The sequence below is a fragment of the Agelaius phoeniceus genome, chromosome 9 (assembly GCF_051311805.1).
Source record: "Agelaius phoeniceus isolate bAgePho1 chromosome 9, bAgePho1.hap1, whole genome shotgun sequence".
NCBI lineage: Eukaryota > Metazoa > Chordata > Aves > Passeriformes > Icteridae > Agelaius > Agelaius phoeniceus.
The window spans coordinates 11,667,522-11,684,084 of record NC_135273.1 but is presented as its reverse complement, the minus strand read 5'-3'; the positions used below and the strand labels follow the sequence as shown (position 1 = coordinate 11,684,084).

General features: G+C 40.8%; 1 protein-coding gene across 1 annotated transcript in view; it reads right to left on the bottom strand.

The window, feature by feature from the left end:
* Positions 1–8,557: 8,557 nt before the first annotated feature.
* Positions 8,558–16,563, bottom strand: part of LOC129123268 (uncharacterized) — a 37,427-nt gene continuing 29,421 nt past the window's right edge. Inside the window, exon 5 of the mRNA XM_077182901.1 lies at positions 8,558–8,609. The gene's annotated coding sequence lies outside the window, so the exon portion shown is untranslated. The remainder of the gene's footprint in view (positions 8,610–16,563) is intronic.

Here is a 16,563-nt window from a genome sequence, read left to right as displayed (position 1 = left end):
TTTTGTACAGTCCCTTTCAGCACTACCAGATCCTCTGCATTCCTCCCTACCTTAGATTATCTTCCCAAGAGACCATCCCTCACAGTTCTGAGTGTGTTCAAGACTGATGCTTTTTTTTTTTTTAAGTCCACTGTCCTCATTCTCTTGGACTCTTTCCCTTCCTCTGCTGTCTTATGATCACTTTGATCTTCATTGCTTTCTACCTTTCAGTCCTTAACAATTTCTCCTTATTGCAATCAAATCTAAATTCCCACTACTTACCTCAACTTTTAAAACAAAGACTCATCACCATCAGAAAGAACCTAGACTCTGTTTCATGCTGCACTGTTTTCAGTAACCAATATCCTCAGAGAAGGTGATACTTCTGCTATTTACCCAGAAAAGACTCATCCACTTGCTTCTCTCTGGATAATTCTCTTCTTCCCATTTTTTCTTGGGCAAGAGATCTGGAACAGGACCTGACATTTCTGTTTCTGAGCTTCAAGCAAGCACTGCTGCCATGAAGTGAAGCACCCCTTCTCTTTTTCTATTGTTACTCCCCCAAATATATGTGTCTGTAGCTTCCCTTTTCTTCTGTGTTCTTATTTCTTATAACATCTCTTGAAGTAGGGAAAAATTCCAATGTTAACACCAAGTAAGTAAAATCAGAATAGGAGCCTTTATAATCTCAACCAGAAATTGATTTTTCCTGCACAGTGGGCTTTGAGCTACAGTGAAACATCTCTGCTCATTATTGGGATCCAATACCAAAGCTGATGAACTAAAGCTGGTGTTTTACAGCTTTGCTTTAAATGTTGTCTGCCCCTCTCTTTAACAGGCTGCATCAGAGAATGTATTTCCTGTGTCATTTGAGGCTTCTCCTCTGATAATACTTATAAATGATAGGATGAGAAGAAGCAACCTGTGCATTGCACAGGTGAAGTCTAGATTGGATATTAGGAGAAGTTTCTTCACAGAAAGGGTATGGAACACTGGAAAAAGTAGCCCAGGAAAGTGGTTCAGCAGCTTTGACATATTTGGAAGATGAGGTTTGGTGGTGGTCTGGACTGTGTTAGTTTTACAGCTGGATTTGATCTTAAAGGTCTTTCCAACCTAAATGATTCTGTGTTTCTTCAGAGCAGAGTTCCCTGGCCAGCTAACTCTGGGAATCTTTTGCACCTCAGTAATTTTTCACCTACACGTGGACAGACAGATCAACACTGAGCTCTGAAGGAAAGAATTTGTTGCATTAACACATAATTATTGGGGAACCCTGTATCATCACATAAATATAAACCTCCTTCTCTGTGCAACAGGATAGCCATCTGTCCTGGGGTATTTAACCTCTAGACCTAACAGCACAAGGACAAAACCAGAAAAACCTTTCTATTAGAGCACAGGGATCAGAGGAGCCATGTGTAATTACTAGCCATTAAATAAAGTATGCCCCTAAGTCTTCAAATGCCAAGGCACATGTGTAATTAGCTGATAAATAGCAAATGAATAATTAGCCAGCAGCAAAATGCAGAGGAGCAGAGGGATGCTGTTCACCTTCCCTTTCTTCTTGCAGGGAAGAGCACTATGCACATTGCTTACTTTAATGAAAAGTTGGTTATTGGGTTAAAGGCAGAGGACTATCAGAACTGGGACACTGCACTTCACAGGATTTACTGTCTTATCACCACTGGTGATATTTATATAGTTTGGAGATGAATGGTGGTCATGCCCTCTTATTTCATGTGGGTTGTGTTTGCACACACTCTGAGGGATGTGGGAACAGAAGCTGCTGCTTCCCACCCATGGAAATTATCAGCCTTGGGATGTTTGTAGGACTGGATTTTTGGGTCCAGCTCTGTCCAGCTCTCAGGATTGAGGCTAGATTTCCAGCTGTCTGGTGCTGGTACAATGCTGATGATACAAGGATTACTCCCATCATCCTGACTTACAGCCCTTGTGATGATGGCAAGGAATGGACCCTTATTCCAGTCACTGTGCTGAGCTACAGCACATCAGCTGAGTAGCAGTGGACTGTCCTTGACTGCTGGGTTAAAAAACAAGCAAACAACAAAAGTCAATTCATTTTAATCTCCTTTCTTTGCAGTCTAAACTGTGCTAGATAATCTCACCCATTTTATGATGAGTTTCCATGGATGTTTACAGTACTTCAGAAATGTAATCAATCAGATGCCTGTATGAGCTTCTTATATTTTAATAATTACTAAATCTTTAAAAAATAGCTTCCCTTAAGACACATCAATATTTCTAGATTTGACAAAAGTTGGAGTGAAACAAATAGAATCAGACTTAAGAGCTGGCATCAGATTTCTTTCAACTAACTCCCCAGATTGGGAATTTTCATATCAAAGGGTGTATTGAAAGGTGTATTGATTGTTCTGAGTGCCTGGAAATCCCACCATGTTTAGGAATGGAACTCTGGTCTAACAATCTGAAGCAGACTCACTGCACCGTGTCCAAGAAATGGGTTGTTGAATGGAATTACTTGTTTGCTTGCACTGTGTTACTCAGCCTTTAGATGTCTCCTGCTGCTGAAATCAGCTTGGAAAGGGCACTCTGTGGTTATTAAGGAAAAGGGAATCTAAGTTTTGCTGAAGGCTCTTTCTGTTACCTTTAATGGATGACTTTATATGTGGCATTCTTTTTGAGAAAATATCTAATTCCATACACCATGGCTGATAACAAGGGTGGGTAGTAGTGCTTCTAGCTCCCAAATCAGTTGAAGCATTTCTTCCCAAAGCAGCTTTTTGGAACTCTGAAGCTTATGATTATGTCTAAATGATTATGTCTAAATATAACATTTTCAGCAAAGTATAAATGTATTTCTAAAGTTTGAGCACATAGAAATTAATTCCTGATCATGGAACAGCAGATTTTTTAAACATTAGATTAATATAAGAAGAAATAGAATTGGCATGCTGGAAGTGACTTTAGAACGACTCTTTTATAAGTACATACATAAAAATTATTTCATATGCATAAGCTTTTCCTCTCAAATAATCCTGCAGCATTTTGCAGATGGATGTACTAACTATAGCCAATGAAAAACTGAACATTAAAATGCAACCTGAGAAGTGCTAAGATTCAGAGAAATTTGCAGATTTTGAGAAAATTGAAGGCTTGCTTGCTCCAGAAATTGTTTTTGAATGCTGAGTTTTATTTTCCTCTCTCTGGTTTGTGTAAAATTGTCCCCACTAAAGATGCAATTTTTTTTCCTACAAAAATTTTTTGAGGATCTTTTGTGTTTTGCATGATTTTTCCTTTCCCCTCCCCCAAAATACACTCAGCATGAGCTGATGTCAATCTGATAGTGTTGAGTACAGCAGTGACTCCACCACACAGCTTTAACTTTTGGAGTCAAGGATATGAAATAGCAAATCAGAATCAGGAAATTTATGTGAGCTGTGGTTCAGAGGGTTTAAATCTGTTTGGGAGAAGAAGGCTTATACCCTGCTTCTTTCAATTAGTGCACTGCTGTTTTGATTATCAGGATTAATGATCTTGACTTTTGGCTCTCAATCAAAGAACTGTGTCTCCAGTGCAATTCATTTCTCCTACTGAATAGCTGGTTTAGAAGCCATTAAATAACCTCCAGAATCTCCAGTGTTGCTAGAAGCAGCTAAGACTGAAGCTGCAGACATTTTCTGGTTGGATTTGATTAGGTAGTTTCTTTATCCCACTGCACATCTGGAAAATTCCAAAGCTTTCTGTGTAGAGAACTCTCTGGATATATTTGTGTTGGAATGACCTGTGGAAGGAGATGTGTGAAATAGGCAGAAATCATCATTGCAAAGTGTTTGACCAGAGCCTGTAAGGCTGAAGGAAACTTGTTTTAAGATAGCCTTCACCAAAAATATAAAAAGTTGGACATCTTACAGAAGGAGCAGTTCTTTAAAGAACTGACCTAACTTTTCACTCCAAAAGCTTTGGAAGCAGATGTGTTTTTAAACAATTTGGAAGACATGATTTATATCACCCTTAAGAAAAACTAAGGTCTATTGGGATTGGTTTAGATCAAATTGGTTGTTCCTGAGGGTATAGAAATAGATCAGACAAGGTCATTTGCTAACTGTATCTTCTGCAATTCTTTGATTATATCTCATTTCATACTCTATTCTGGGATGTGAAATCGTTGGAATATTTGGAACTTCTCCTCAATGATGTTTTGCTCACATGTGTGTGATGGTGTGATGGGAAGGTCTCACCATGTAATGTTGGGGTGTTAATGAGCTGACCTCTATAGAAGACACAAAATGTGGTACATTGCACTGTTGAACTCATGCCTAGTTTTTAATTTGTCTGAGTTATTAGGGCTTAATTTTAGACTGCTCTGAAGATGCTAAATCTAAGTGCTAATTTTTAATTGCAGAGGCAGAGATGAAAATGCTTACATATTTAGAGTAGCTGAGTTAACTCATCATACTTCTCAAGGCAGTTTGATAATTTCTGTCAGCTAATATTGTCCTCCTAGTAGTTTTGACTATGCTGGAAAACTATTATTGTTTCATTTCCTGAGAAGAATTTTGCACAATATGTGTGGACAGAGGGAAGAATTCATGCTTAAAAAACCTTTGCTTGAAAAAATGAGTTTGATTTACTCTTAAGGATTTCCAGGCCAGCATTCTCATCCCAAGGCTCCTGTGATCATGGAGTATATGAGATTTTCTGATACTCATAGTCATGAAAATTCAGGGAGTTAAAAGTGAAGTTGGGACTGCGTTATTCTCTGAAATCAGAAAAATGAAAAGCACAAGGGCTATTTTATGATTTCACTCTGAAATCATGACACCAAATAGTTGCATAAATTAAGTGACAGAACAACCAGCTGCTTGATGGATACCATGAGCTCCATCAGGCCCACAGGATTGTTTCTTCTTTGGTGCCATGCAGGAGTGAGAATGAGTGTAAATGGTTTTTCCACTGATTTTCTCGACCAATCACTTAAGCTTTCTTTCTGTAGTCTCCTAGCATGTTGAGAACTGAAATCATTCTTTGGGTCTCAGATCTTTGGATAGAAACTAGAGGTTTGGGCTTGGATCTTGACGATAGCCATAAATATTCTATACTGCTTCCTTGGAGCAAACCGGTAGTGAAGGCAGGGCTGAGCTCTAAACATCCTCCTAAAGACCCCACATCTGAAGCCTGGGAGGAAGATTTCATCTTGTTCTTACCTTGCTCCAGTTTTGTGCCACAGCTGGTGGCACAAATGGTTTCCATAATGTGTCTTGATTTGCTTATACACCATTTCACAGGCTTCAGGTTTCTTAGCTCATTTTCTGACTGGCAGTAAATCACATACTATCTGTCTAGCTGTAGGGATAGACAGACATGCCTTAATTGAGCTCAGTCTATGGTTGCTGTAACTTGTCTTATGTCTACTTACCCTTTCCATCCACGCTTGAGGATCTCGGAGATGGCAGTAAACAAAAGATAAGGATGAAATTCCTTGGAGGACTGAAAAGGCTTCTTGTCAGTCCACACTAGATTGCCTTTAAGAGTTAGATTTCATGAGGAAAGCAGGCTGAGGCCTCCAAAGTATTAATCTAAGCCAGTGCCATGTGTAGGGAGTATGAATCTCTGCAAATAGTTCTACTGGGGGATGAGAAACCAGATGTAGATCCCACAGTGCATCACAGATTCTCTCTGCTGTTTGCCACCACAGCAGTTCACAGGGACAGCCCTTCATGGCCTGACCTCCAGGGAGGCACAAGCAGGGCACCAAGAGCTACTAGACAGAACCCAGCAGCCAGAAAGGGGAGGTTCCTCATCTTTGCATTGCAGTGAATCTCTCTGCAGAGATTCGCATTAGGAGAAAATCTCTGGGAAAGGGTAAATCTCAGTGGCTTCAAATGCCAGGCTTCCATGGAGTTCCTTAGAGTGCTTTCAAAGCAAGCTGTCTTAGGCTATTTCATGGGTGCTCATCAGCCCAGAAGAAGCTTCTGGAGAAAGATTTCTGCTGAAATTGCTGTCTTTGTTAGACCCTTGGCTGTAAAAGTTTTGTAAGGATGTCCTTTGAAGGCCTTTCTGGAGACAAGGACTTAAAATACCCAAGAAAATGTAGATATTTATAAATGAAAAAATTACCAAAGACTTTAGATAGCTCATGTGATTGGACCCTACAAATATACTTTATATCCAGCCCCTGTTAAGGCAACAGTCCACCACACATTTCCTTTCATGGATTTCGGAGGCTGTTCTGGAGCTTGGTGGGAGCCCCTCTGGTGTTTGGATCCCCTCCTAGAGACTGCAGTGACTTGTTTTGTGTTCACAGACTTCTGACTGTCACTAATGGCCAAACAGCAGGGAGCTAAGAGCAGAATGGTGAGGAGGGTGCAGAGGAAAGGTCTTTCACCCCATGTTCCTGAGGTTACCTTAATTAAGGCATAAAGGGCAAGCAGGGTTTTTCCTCTTATGCTCATTGAAAACAACTGCTTGTATGTGTCAGAAACATTTCATTCCCTTTGTGGCCTTCTCTGTGTATTGATTTGTTCAATTAGTAGTGCATGGCATGTTTTTCTTTTTAACAAAACGGTGTGGGACTTTTGACATTCAAAGGATTGGACAATGCACAGGAAGCACACAAGCTGTTGGAAATAGTCTTTGGTACAGAAATCCCTGGGTCTCTTTTCACCCAATACTTACAGCTTCTACAAAGCACAAAGTACTCCACTTTTTCTGTCTTTGCAAAGTATTTATGGCAATAGAGACATACTTTGTTACCTGTAATTGTTGAGACCATCATAATGCCACTAACTGCAAGACAAAGAAATGAATTCTATAAAGAAAGAAACCAAATTCAAACAACTTTAGTTGTTTTGTTTCTGAAGTGTTGACATCAAATACCAGACATCAAATGGAGTGAAACAAAGTCCCTAATGTCTTGTTTTTTTGAAAAGATGTAATGATCTCTCCCTCTCTGACAGACAATTTATTTTTGGTGACATTCAAAGCTCTGTTTCCTTTGCTCCTGGTAATGGGAGGATGTGCCCCTGAAATGTGTCTGTATGGAACAAGGTTGGAGTTTGAACTGAATGTTTTAAGAAGGATAATCAAACATTTGTGCTGCTGTGTTCTTCCCACTCTGCCAGATGTGAGGCAGAGCCACTGCTTGATCAGAGCACAGAGGCTGAGGTCTGGCCCCCTCGGTGACTGACTGACGGCACAGCCGCTCCAACTCTCCTGCACTACCTCTGCCTTCCTCTCTTTCATCTCGCAGTGTTGGACTGCAACTGGACAGTCTTCAGCCAGATTCCAGAGGAGCTTTCTGGGCTCCTCTGTTTCATTTTCACTGTTCAGAGCTTGAGGTTTTATAGAATTAATATGACTTCTAACTGGAACGGGCAAAGCATTTAAAGAAGCTATAAAAATGTTGGTAACTCATTTTCCCTCTTTACTACATTTTCCTGCTGTATAGATTGCTCAGATGGGAACTCATGTTGGTGGAGGAATTGGAACCTGGATATTTCTGCTCAGAACTGGAGGGGTCTCTGTCAGACTAAAGCAAACCTGAAAGGAGCCCTTGGCAACATGTGAGGGTTGGGATACTGCTGGCTTCAGGAAGCTGTGCTGACACTTGTCAGCTTGGCATAACTCAATAAGGCTGGCCGTGTGCAGTTAAAAGTCTTTGTAACTCACTAAGCAAATTTTGCCTCAAGGTTAAAGTGCCAAATTCCAGTAGAATTTAAATATATCTTCATTAGCATCTTAGAAAATCCCATCATCAGTGACCTGCTGGGTAGCCTCCTTTTACTGTATGTTGTTTTACCTGCCCTTTTGTTTTAATTTTTTGAAATGAACTGGGCTGATGCTCATCAGGAATTAAATGTCTCATTTCTTGGTAGAGACATGGAGATCAGTAATTTAAACATTTTCTCTGAAAGAGGTAGGGGAAATTCCATTTTAAAATTTCATGAAACCAAAATTACATGTGCTACAGGGGTTTAGCTAGGCCAACTTGAGTCCTATAAGTCTCATAAGATGCTTATTTCAGGTTGGTCTGTATGTGGATTGCTAGTTCCTGATTTTAGGGAACACTGACTAGTCAGTATCTGAGGCCTTAAGAACTATTTAGGTTAGGTGAAAACATAGCTGGTGCAACTAAACTTTCCTGCCATAATTGCATTCATCCAGTGAATGTAGGCCAGCCTTTCTTTCAGTTAGATTGCCCCAAAAGTCCCTTTCTTTTGAAATACATGCTCACTTGAAGAACCTCCCATGCATAAGGAAATAGTCAGTCTAATTTGAGAGTCATGATTTCCTTATCTTTCACTAAAAGGGAAGTTTCATTTTTCCCTCCTTCTACCCAGAAGGAAGAAGGCTGGAAACCATTCCCCTGGAAAGTGGTATGAGCACTTACAAATCAGAACAAGGTAGCAGTGAGACAGAGGATCTCAAATATAGCCCTATTTGGACTTTGGGAAGTAGAAAATGAATTTATTTCTAAGGCTTTTTGTTTAGGTGGCATGTAACCAACGTTTTTTATATTCACACTCAAAATACTCTGTCTCATCCATTTTTTTTTCTGTACTCTTGCTTTTTTTCTCAGTGTGCTGAATACTGTGGTCTCCAGAAGAACGTAGGACAGACATCCATTGTCATATGAGCTGTGAAGGACCCTAGAGATAAAATTATACAGTTAGAGCTGTTGCTGACAGCTCATTGAATTCTGACAGCTTTGCTCAGGAGAGGAATAAATTTATTGAGATGTATTAAACTCTTCATCCCTATCTTGGAAAGGGAGTCCTCTCATGGCTACAGAAGGACAGTGCTGAAAAGGATTTAAAATACCCAAGAAAATATAGATATTTGTGAATGAAAAAATTACCAAAGACTGTAGATGGCTGTACAGTGTCTGAGAGAGATTGGGCCTCAGCTGCCCATCTGACAGTAGCAGAGTTGCCTGGCTGGGTTCCCCTTGTTCTGCTCAAGGGAGTTCCCTTGTGGAATTGAGTGCCAGCAGCCATCAGATTGAGGAAGGGCTGAAATCCTCTGCCTGCTCCTGCTGGGGTGCTCATAGCAGGACCCAGGTCTGTGTGCAGGATTAGGGTGGCCTTGGGCAGCTTACAAGGGGCAAATCCCAAACAGCTGTAACTCCTTGAGAGCCTCTGGGTCCATCTGATGTGTGACATGAGGACACAGCTCACTCAGCTGAGGGCATTTCTGGCCTGATGAATATTCCAAACATGGTCATTTCATACAGAACCCTGTGAACCTCTTCACCAGAGCAATTTCTGCTCTGAAAACAAAACTGTCCCCTCTTTAATGGGCAGATCTGATATAACACAATGACCTTGGTGCTCTTGGGAAGCTTCACTCAATCTTCTGCTGAAGGCGACTGTTCATTCACTCTGCAGCATAATTGCCCTATTTCAAGGCTGGAGCCACCTTCCCTTGGGACAGGTTTCACCTTTGCTCAGCTGAGCATGTGTAGGAGTGATCCACAGGAGCACACGGAAAGCAATTTAAAGCAGCAAATTCCCTGCTGCTTTCAGAAGCTGTTAAATCAGGCAGCTCGGGAGTGAAGAGGGGGTACAATGCAAGAAATTCTCCTATTCTGAATAGTTTTTTCTGTTGTGAGCTGACATGGCTGTTTTCCTCCAATGCTAAATTCTTCCAGTATAAATTTTTCAACAAGGATTTTCTTTTTTCTTAACAGCAGTGGAAGGAAAAAAAAAAACCAAACAAAAACAAGATAAAGGTGGGAATTTTGATGAATATGCTATGTATTTGTAGTCTGGCATTTCCTCTAACTCAATAGATCTATAATAATAAAAAAGATGTTTGGATACAGACAAGCAATATTTTTACCACTTCTTTGGCACTGATTGATGGAAAGACTATGTCTGGCTGTTCTGTCTTGAATGACAGAAATAGGTCATGAGGCTGAGTGAAGTTAATAAATGATAAAGGGTACTGGTCCAGATTCTGCCTGCTCCTACACAGCAAGGGTTTTAATTCAGGCATAAACATCTCCCTGTGATTTGCAGTGGGCTGTGCTGATGTGTGACCCACAGGATGAGGCAGCTCATGCTATAGAAATGAAGATCTTTGTTCTGGTGGAATGTCCAGTGGATGTGGTCCTTAGACACTGCTATGGTGCACTCTTCCCATCACTTCCAAGTGATCAAAAGTTTGTTAGTTGAAGCCTTCAGCATCTGTTGGTTGTGGATGGTTTGGTTGAGATTCTGCTTGCCCTTAATCCCTCATGATGCCAAGTTAACCAGACCTGGCTAAAACACCTTCACTTAGAACACTTGGCTTCCTCAGCCTTGTTTTGCTACTTACCACACGTACAGTGAAACCACAGAGCTGATTTTATGCATGAACTGGTGGATTTGATTGGTTTGATTTTTCTGGGGACCTTGAAATACTTTCACCAACATGAGTTAGCTCCTTCTGATATGCATAAACATTTCTGTTGTGTTTAGGAGAAATACCCCAAATAGATTGAAAACAGCTGTGCATGGAGGACCAGTTTGGACTGGTTTTTATTGTTAATTTGTGATTAATGGATAGACACAGTTTGCAAATGAGTACACCCTGTGCTACTTCTAGAAGACTGTAGAAATAATCTGCTGGATTTCTTGTTTGACCTATTTTACATAAAATTCCTGGGCAGTGTAACAGGTATTAAATCAATAAAGATATGTGCAAATAGAATACCATAAATTTCTCCCAACTCTAATGAAAAAGAGAATACTCTTTCAGATTTTTAATTTTGTGTTTTGCTAGCTGATAGCACTCATTACAGAGGTCTCTCTGCTCTAAAATTGGACAGAAAGATGTCAATTGAGTAATGCTTAAAGTTTCCATTTGTAAACAGCTCATTAACAATTTCTTTTAACTAAATGGTTATTAAAATATTATCTTCCTCTCCATAAGATCAATAGGCCCTTCTCCAGAGGTGTGTGTAGCCAACTGTAACAAACAGTGTTCATGTTTTTACTGGGCCTGTGCTGTTCATGGCTTGTCTATGGTTTGCTAGTGGTTAATGTCCATAGCAAAGATATCAAATAAAATGTGATTTATCTCTTGTGCCTGACCAGTCTGTTGGTGTCCTGTTATGGGGACTCCACTGAACAACCCACTATATCCAAGGGTGGCCTGACTGACTTTATCAGGGGCATGTACCAACAGTGTAAGAGAGTTGAATCCTTTATTATAATTTAGGAAGAGACCCCCACCCCCTCCCCTCCTGGATATCTCTGCTTTCAGGTGATCATGCTGCTGGCAGCTGCATTTAAGCTGAATTTAAAGCAATACACAGCCAAGCTCAAACCACCAATGAAATTTGCTCAAATAGTCATTCAGTGTGCACCCAATGCAATTCTTACCCAACAGGAGTCCCTGTGGGCAGAGAACAGTTCCAGCCCACTGACTGATCCCAGAAGTTACAGTGGAGTCTTCCCTAACTTGTCTCCATCCTTAATTCACCATTATACTATTTCTTTCCTTGTAGGTAGAGCCATACATACCTTTGTTTCTGATTGGTAAAACTCTCTTGCTTTGCTCTGAAAAATATAGTCAGTGCAGCAGAGAGCACATGGTGAGTGAGGAGTGCTTGTACCTTGGAGGCAGGTAGCTTTGGGGTGGAGGTGTGGGTGCACCAAGCTCATCTGCAGAGAGTGCAGAGAGCTGTTTTGCCACAGATGCTGGTTCAGCAGCAAGACATCTCCTGTCTCCTTTGGCTGACAGCTGCTGTGTGATTTATCAGCTGCGTGGTACCATTGGCTTCCCATCCCTGCAATGGTTACAGCAGAGCCTGGCTGCCGTGTCTGCAGCTGCTCCCACCCTTGTCTCATCCCTCTTAGTCTGCACACAGGGTTGCAGGCTGCTGTGTTGTGTGGGGAATCATTGTGGAGTACATTTTGCACGTGCCAATTGCACTCCATCCTATAAATTCTGTGCTAACTTCTGCTGGAATGTGAATAATATAACTTCCCAATTTTCTCTAATTTTGCCCACAGTCATCATCCCATACAGGGATAATTGTGCTAATTGCCCTTTTTAATATAAAGGAAACAGTAGTTGAGAACTAAGGTTTGTTATAATAAATTTCCTGGAACATTAAGTAATTTGTTTCTCACAGAGCTGTTTCTCTCTGTACTCCTGGTTTCAATCACTATATACTCAAGTCCATCAGTATCTTGCAATATAGCAGAGGGATTAACTTGAAAACTCCTAACTACCTGTCAGTGGAAAGACAGGGACAATATTTAATTTAAGCCCTTCAGTAGCTCATCATTCATCATTGTTTTGATTTTAGATGCCACACTACAACTCTAAGATTGTTTCTCAATGCTGGAGGGAGTACTGTGAACCTGGCCCATGTGACTTGTTTACAGGAAGCCAATGTTACAGCGAGGAGGAGAAATTTGATCTCTCAAGTCCTTGACTGGGCTAATAACTGGGACCCTGCCCCCATTTGTGTCAGCAAACAGCTTTGGTTCCTGTTTTCTGTCTTATGGATAAGAAAGAAATTCACTAAGAAGTGAAACCCCCAAACTCTTGAGAGATCAATGGCAGAGCTGGCACCAGCTGTAAGCCACAGAGAGCTTTTGATGCAAGATGTTGCCTTGCTGTTTTTAAACATGTTCAATTAAAACTGTCTCAGTTTTGTGCACCTTACTTTTTTGTCCAAATTATGTGCAGCTTTCCTGTTACCTGCTGCATAAATTGCCAATCTGGCACCCCCCAAAAGCTGCTTTCTCTGGAGGATGAAGCTTTTAAAACAAAACAACCCACCCTCACCACACCATCTACAACAAACCAGCACCCTAACCCCAAGAGCAAAACAAGCCAAAACCCCAAACAGTAAATTCATGTCTGCAATGCTCTTGGAAGCAAAATTGTAATGACAGCTGCCCACTTGCCCTCTAGACTCACAAACCAAGTAGGTTTCTTTGAGAAGCCTAAGTGTGTTTTTGTGTGTCCTCATTCTGTAACCAAACCTCGGGCTGAAGTTGCACCTTTGAGGTCACTATCTCAGAATTTGTCTTAACTTTCAAGAAGTTGCACCAGGAACATCAAAATGTGTGAAGACTGCTTTCTAGCATGGTTGTTGTCTCTTTTTGTCTCCCATCTGTAAGACTGAGAGGGAGAGGAAGAGCTGAATTTTCTGATGTATAACAGAAAAACATTTTCCTGGAAGAGATTAATTTGGGGGTATCTTTTCCATCCAACTACTTGTACTGAAACTCTTTGAGGAGGTTCATGTCTCTGAAACCTCCCCTGGTTCATGAAACTGGTTTGAAAATAACTAGTTAATGAAAAAAAAAAAAAAGAAAATAGGATGAGTGGAAGGGGTAGGAACTCCCAAAAGGATTTCCAAATTGTAATGAACATGTCAGAGGGCATATAGATCTGTGAATTAATACCATTAAACTGTACTGCCTGGAGTAAGATTTGCTGCAGAGATTACTTTCAGAAATAGGAAGTTTTCTTCTCCAGATATATAGATATTGGGCTGTGCACTGAGAGTGGAGATACCAAGGTTTACTGTAGCTGCCTTTGCTCCGTGTTTGGGTTGCTGCAATGCATTTTCTGCAGAGGTGTTAGAATAAATTAAACTGAATTCCTCAGGGGTTGTGCTTGCTGGGATGACATGAAAGTCAACCCTGGCTGTTGTCCCAGGAGACGTATGTGGGAGCAGATTTGTCTGTGTGATTTTACTGGTTTACTTTGAATTAAGCACTCAAACTCAGTTCACTTTGCTAAAAGCAAAATATGTTGCAGCACTGCTATAACTTGAGAGTTAAAAAAAAAAAGGTGAGCTCTCAATACTGATTGATTGGGAGTTTCCTTCTCTGCCAGAGGGGTTTAACTGGAGTGTTGGACTGACCTTCTACCCTCGTAGTAGTGCAGCAGACAGCATGGACTTTGCTTTTGAAATCAGTATTGCTTGAAATAGTGGAAAGCTTGGAGATGGAACTAATGGAAATGTGTTACTCTCATTACTCACATGATTGCTTCCTTCCCTTACAGACATGGCTTTGTTATGGTCTAAGCAGTTTGTTAAGTCAACTGAGACACTGGGTACATGACAAGAGCCCTGGCGTTGGTGTAATTATAGACTGCTCCCAATGTTTGGTGGATCTAATGAAAGTGGGCCAGCATCTTCCAAAAATTTGGTCCTGATAGTCTTTTAAGAGGTGCTTGTGCTTCAGCACCAGATGTCATTATGAGAATTTAATGAATACCTATATGGTTACTTTACAGCTGACACCCAAGATGGAATAGGCTGTGCACATAATCAACTCATGGGTTTTGAACAGTTGTTGAAAAAAAAAGTCCATGTTTGCTTCTTGGGGTTCTTATATAGGGGAAGAAAGAGACTTCACATTTGTCTTATTCTGAGAACTTTTCTCCAAATTCTCAATGTTTTTCTGTTCCCTGCTCACCCGGTTGGGAAATGATTTAAGCTTGTGTTAACTACTCATCATTTTGAAAGTTCTTTTTCTCCCCATCTGTGTTTTTTTATAATAAGGGGACTTTCAATTGTTTCCTCTTTGCTTTGTAGTGATACAACTGTTATTCAGGTGTTAACCAGGGGAACTAGCTTATTGCTTTCCTCACCTATCTTTATCTTGCAGGATAAGCCGCCAGATTTTTGCTCTCTGATTGCTCCAAATTTCCTATCACAGACTTCTCCTCCAGCCATTTTTTTTTTTCTGATTTTACCTATGTGACTGCTTTTTTTCTTTATTAAATGTTGTGTTTAATGGGAGTTGTTTTATTAGTAGCACTGAGAATTGGGCTGCTTTACCCTAGGGTTAGGGAAAGAATTCATTAAAAAAAAAATTAAAAAATCATCCAAGCAGAAGAAAAGCAACATGTTCACACTCAAAGAGGAGAGACAGTTGGCTAACTGGTTTTGCTTGGCACATGGAGTTCTTCTGCCTGCCACCAGTCTGTACTCTGCCTAGAAATAACATTCTCACTCATGTTGCACCCTGATTTGGCTCTGTGGCTTTATTTGGTAAAGAAACTGCTGGAATATCTGATACCACTCTTCAGCCTGGGACATAACACTCCTGTGTGAATTGGCTCTTATTCCTAACTCTTGCTGGGCCTGGGCTTGGCTGCCAGGCTACATGCTTGTATTGCAACTTGCCACTAACATCTGGTAATAAATATAGAGCTTTCTGCTTATTGTCCTTGATATCTAATTATATTCTGAGCTGTTTTTCTTCAATGCACCTCATAATGTCATGCTGTAAAAGATGAGGAAGACAAGTTTTAATGATTCCCTACTTAAAAGTAAAAGATGACAGTCACAGTGGTGAACAATCCTGTTATGTTGCTCCTATTACACTTCCTGGTGTGTACTCAGTGGATAATAAGGACCACTGCTCGATGGCCAAAGATGAAATTTTTATGATCATGCCCTAGAACTTTGATAGTTTTCAGTTTCCCATAAAGGAAGATGTGGTTTTAGTGTGCTAAGCACATGTAGCCCCTGATGCTTTCAGAACAGGGGGTTTAATGGGGTATCTCAGCAGCTCTGTCCAGCCAGAGGAAGCAGGAGTCACTATAGCAGTGGGTTTTGATGGAGTTGGGCACAACATATGGAGGGCAATGGTGCTTCAGATAAAGAACGGAAACTTGGGATGGAAAAGCATCCTGCAGACTGGCCAGCAACGAGGTGAGTGTACACCTGTAACCACTGCAGCATGGATGGATCTGCCAGGAAGGTCATTAAAGAAATCAATGTGACCTTGACAAGCACATGGCCTGGTCAGACAGTATTGATTCACTGATGACATGCTGTTGCATAATCCTCTCCTATTTGGGTCTGATGGTTTCTAGACATGATTGATTTCAATGTTTGCAAGGAAGCACATAAGAAACAAAGAACATAAATTATTCTGTGAAAGTTGGTTCTTGAAAGTAAAAATGTTTTGGACAGCAGACGAGAATTCTGTAGCAGATTGACAGACTTGCGTATCCTTTTCTTTTTGTTCATCGTATTTTGAATCTTAATGCTAACGTCTCATAGAGTCACAGAAATGTTTGGGTTAGAGAGGACCTCAAAGCCTTCCCTTCTGCAGGCTGAACAGTTGCAGCTCTGTGTATTCACAAGGGAGGTGCTCCAGCCCTCTGATCATTTTTGTGGTCCTTCTCTAGACTTGCTCCATGTCTGTGCTGAGTGCTCCAGAGCTGGACACAGTGCTCCAGGAGGGGTCTCAGAGACCAGAAATAAAGCACAATAAATCTTGTGCTCCTCAAGGATGACAAAAGATCCACTCTTCCTTTCCACCACACATCCACAAAGAGTCCAGTTCATTGCCCTAGACGTCTGGTACCAAATACGCAATCTATTTGTATGGCAAAGTACTAGCAAACACAGAAGACCTCAAGGTCTTTCCTAAAATTCTGTATCCATGCAAAAATTTAATGTGCTCAAAGAGCTTCAGAATGAGGACAACATCTTCTTTAGAGAGGATTCTTTCTGGCAAGGAGCTGAGGAAACAGTAGAAATGTAAGAGTTGAAGACTCTAAACCTCAAAGACTTTCTTTTTGTCTACTTCAGCAATCTCTAAGAAGTTTCTACCTGGGTTATTTCAAACA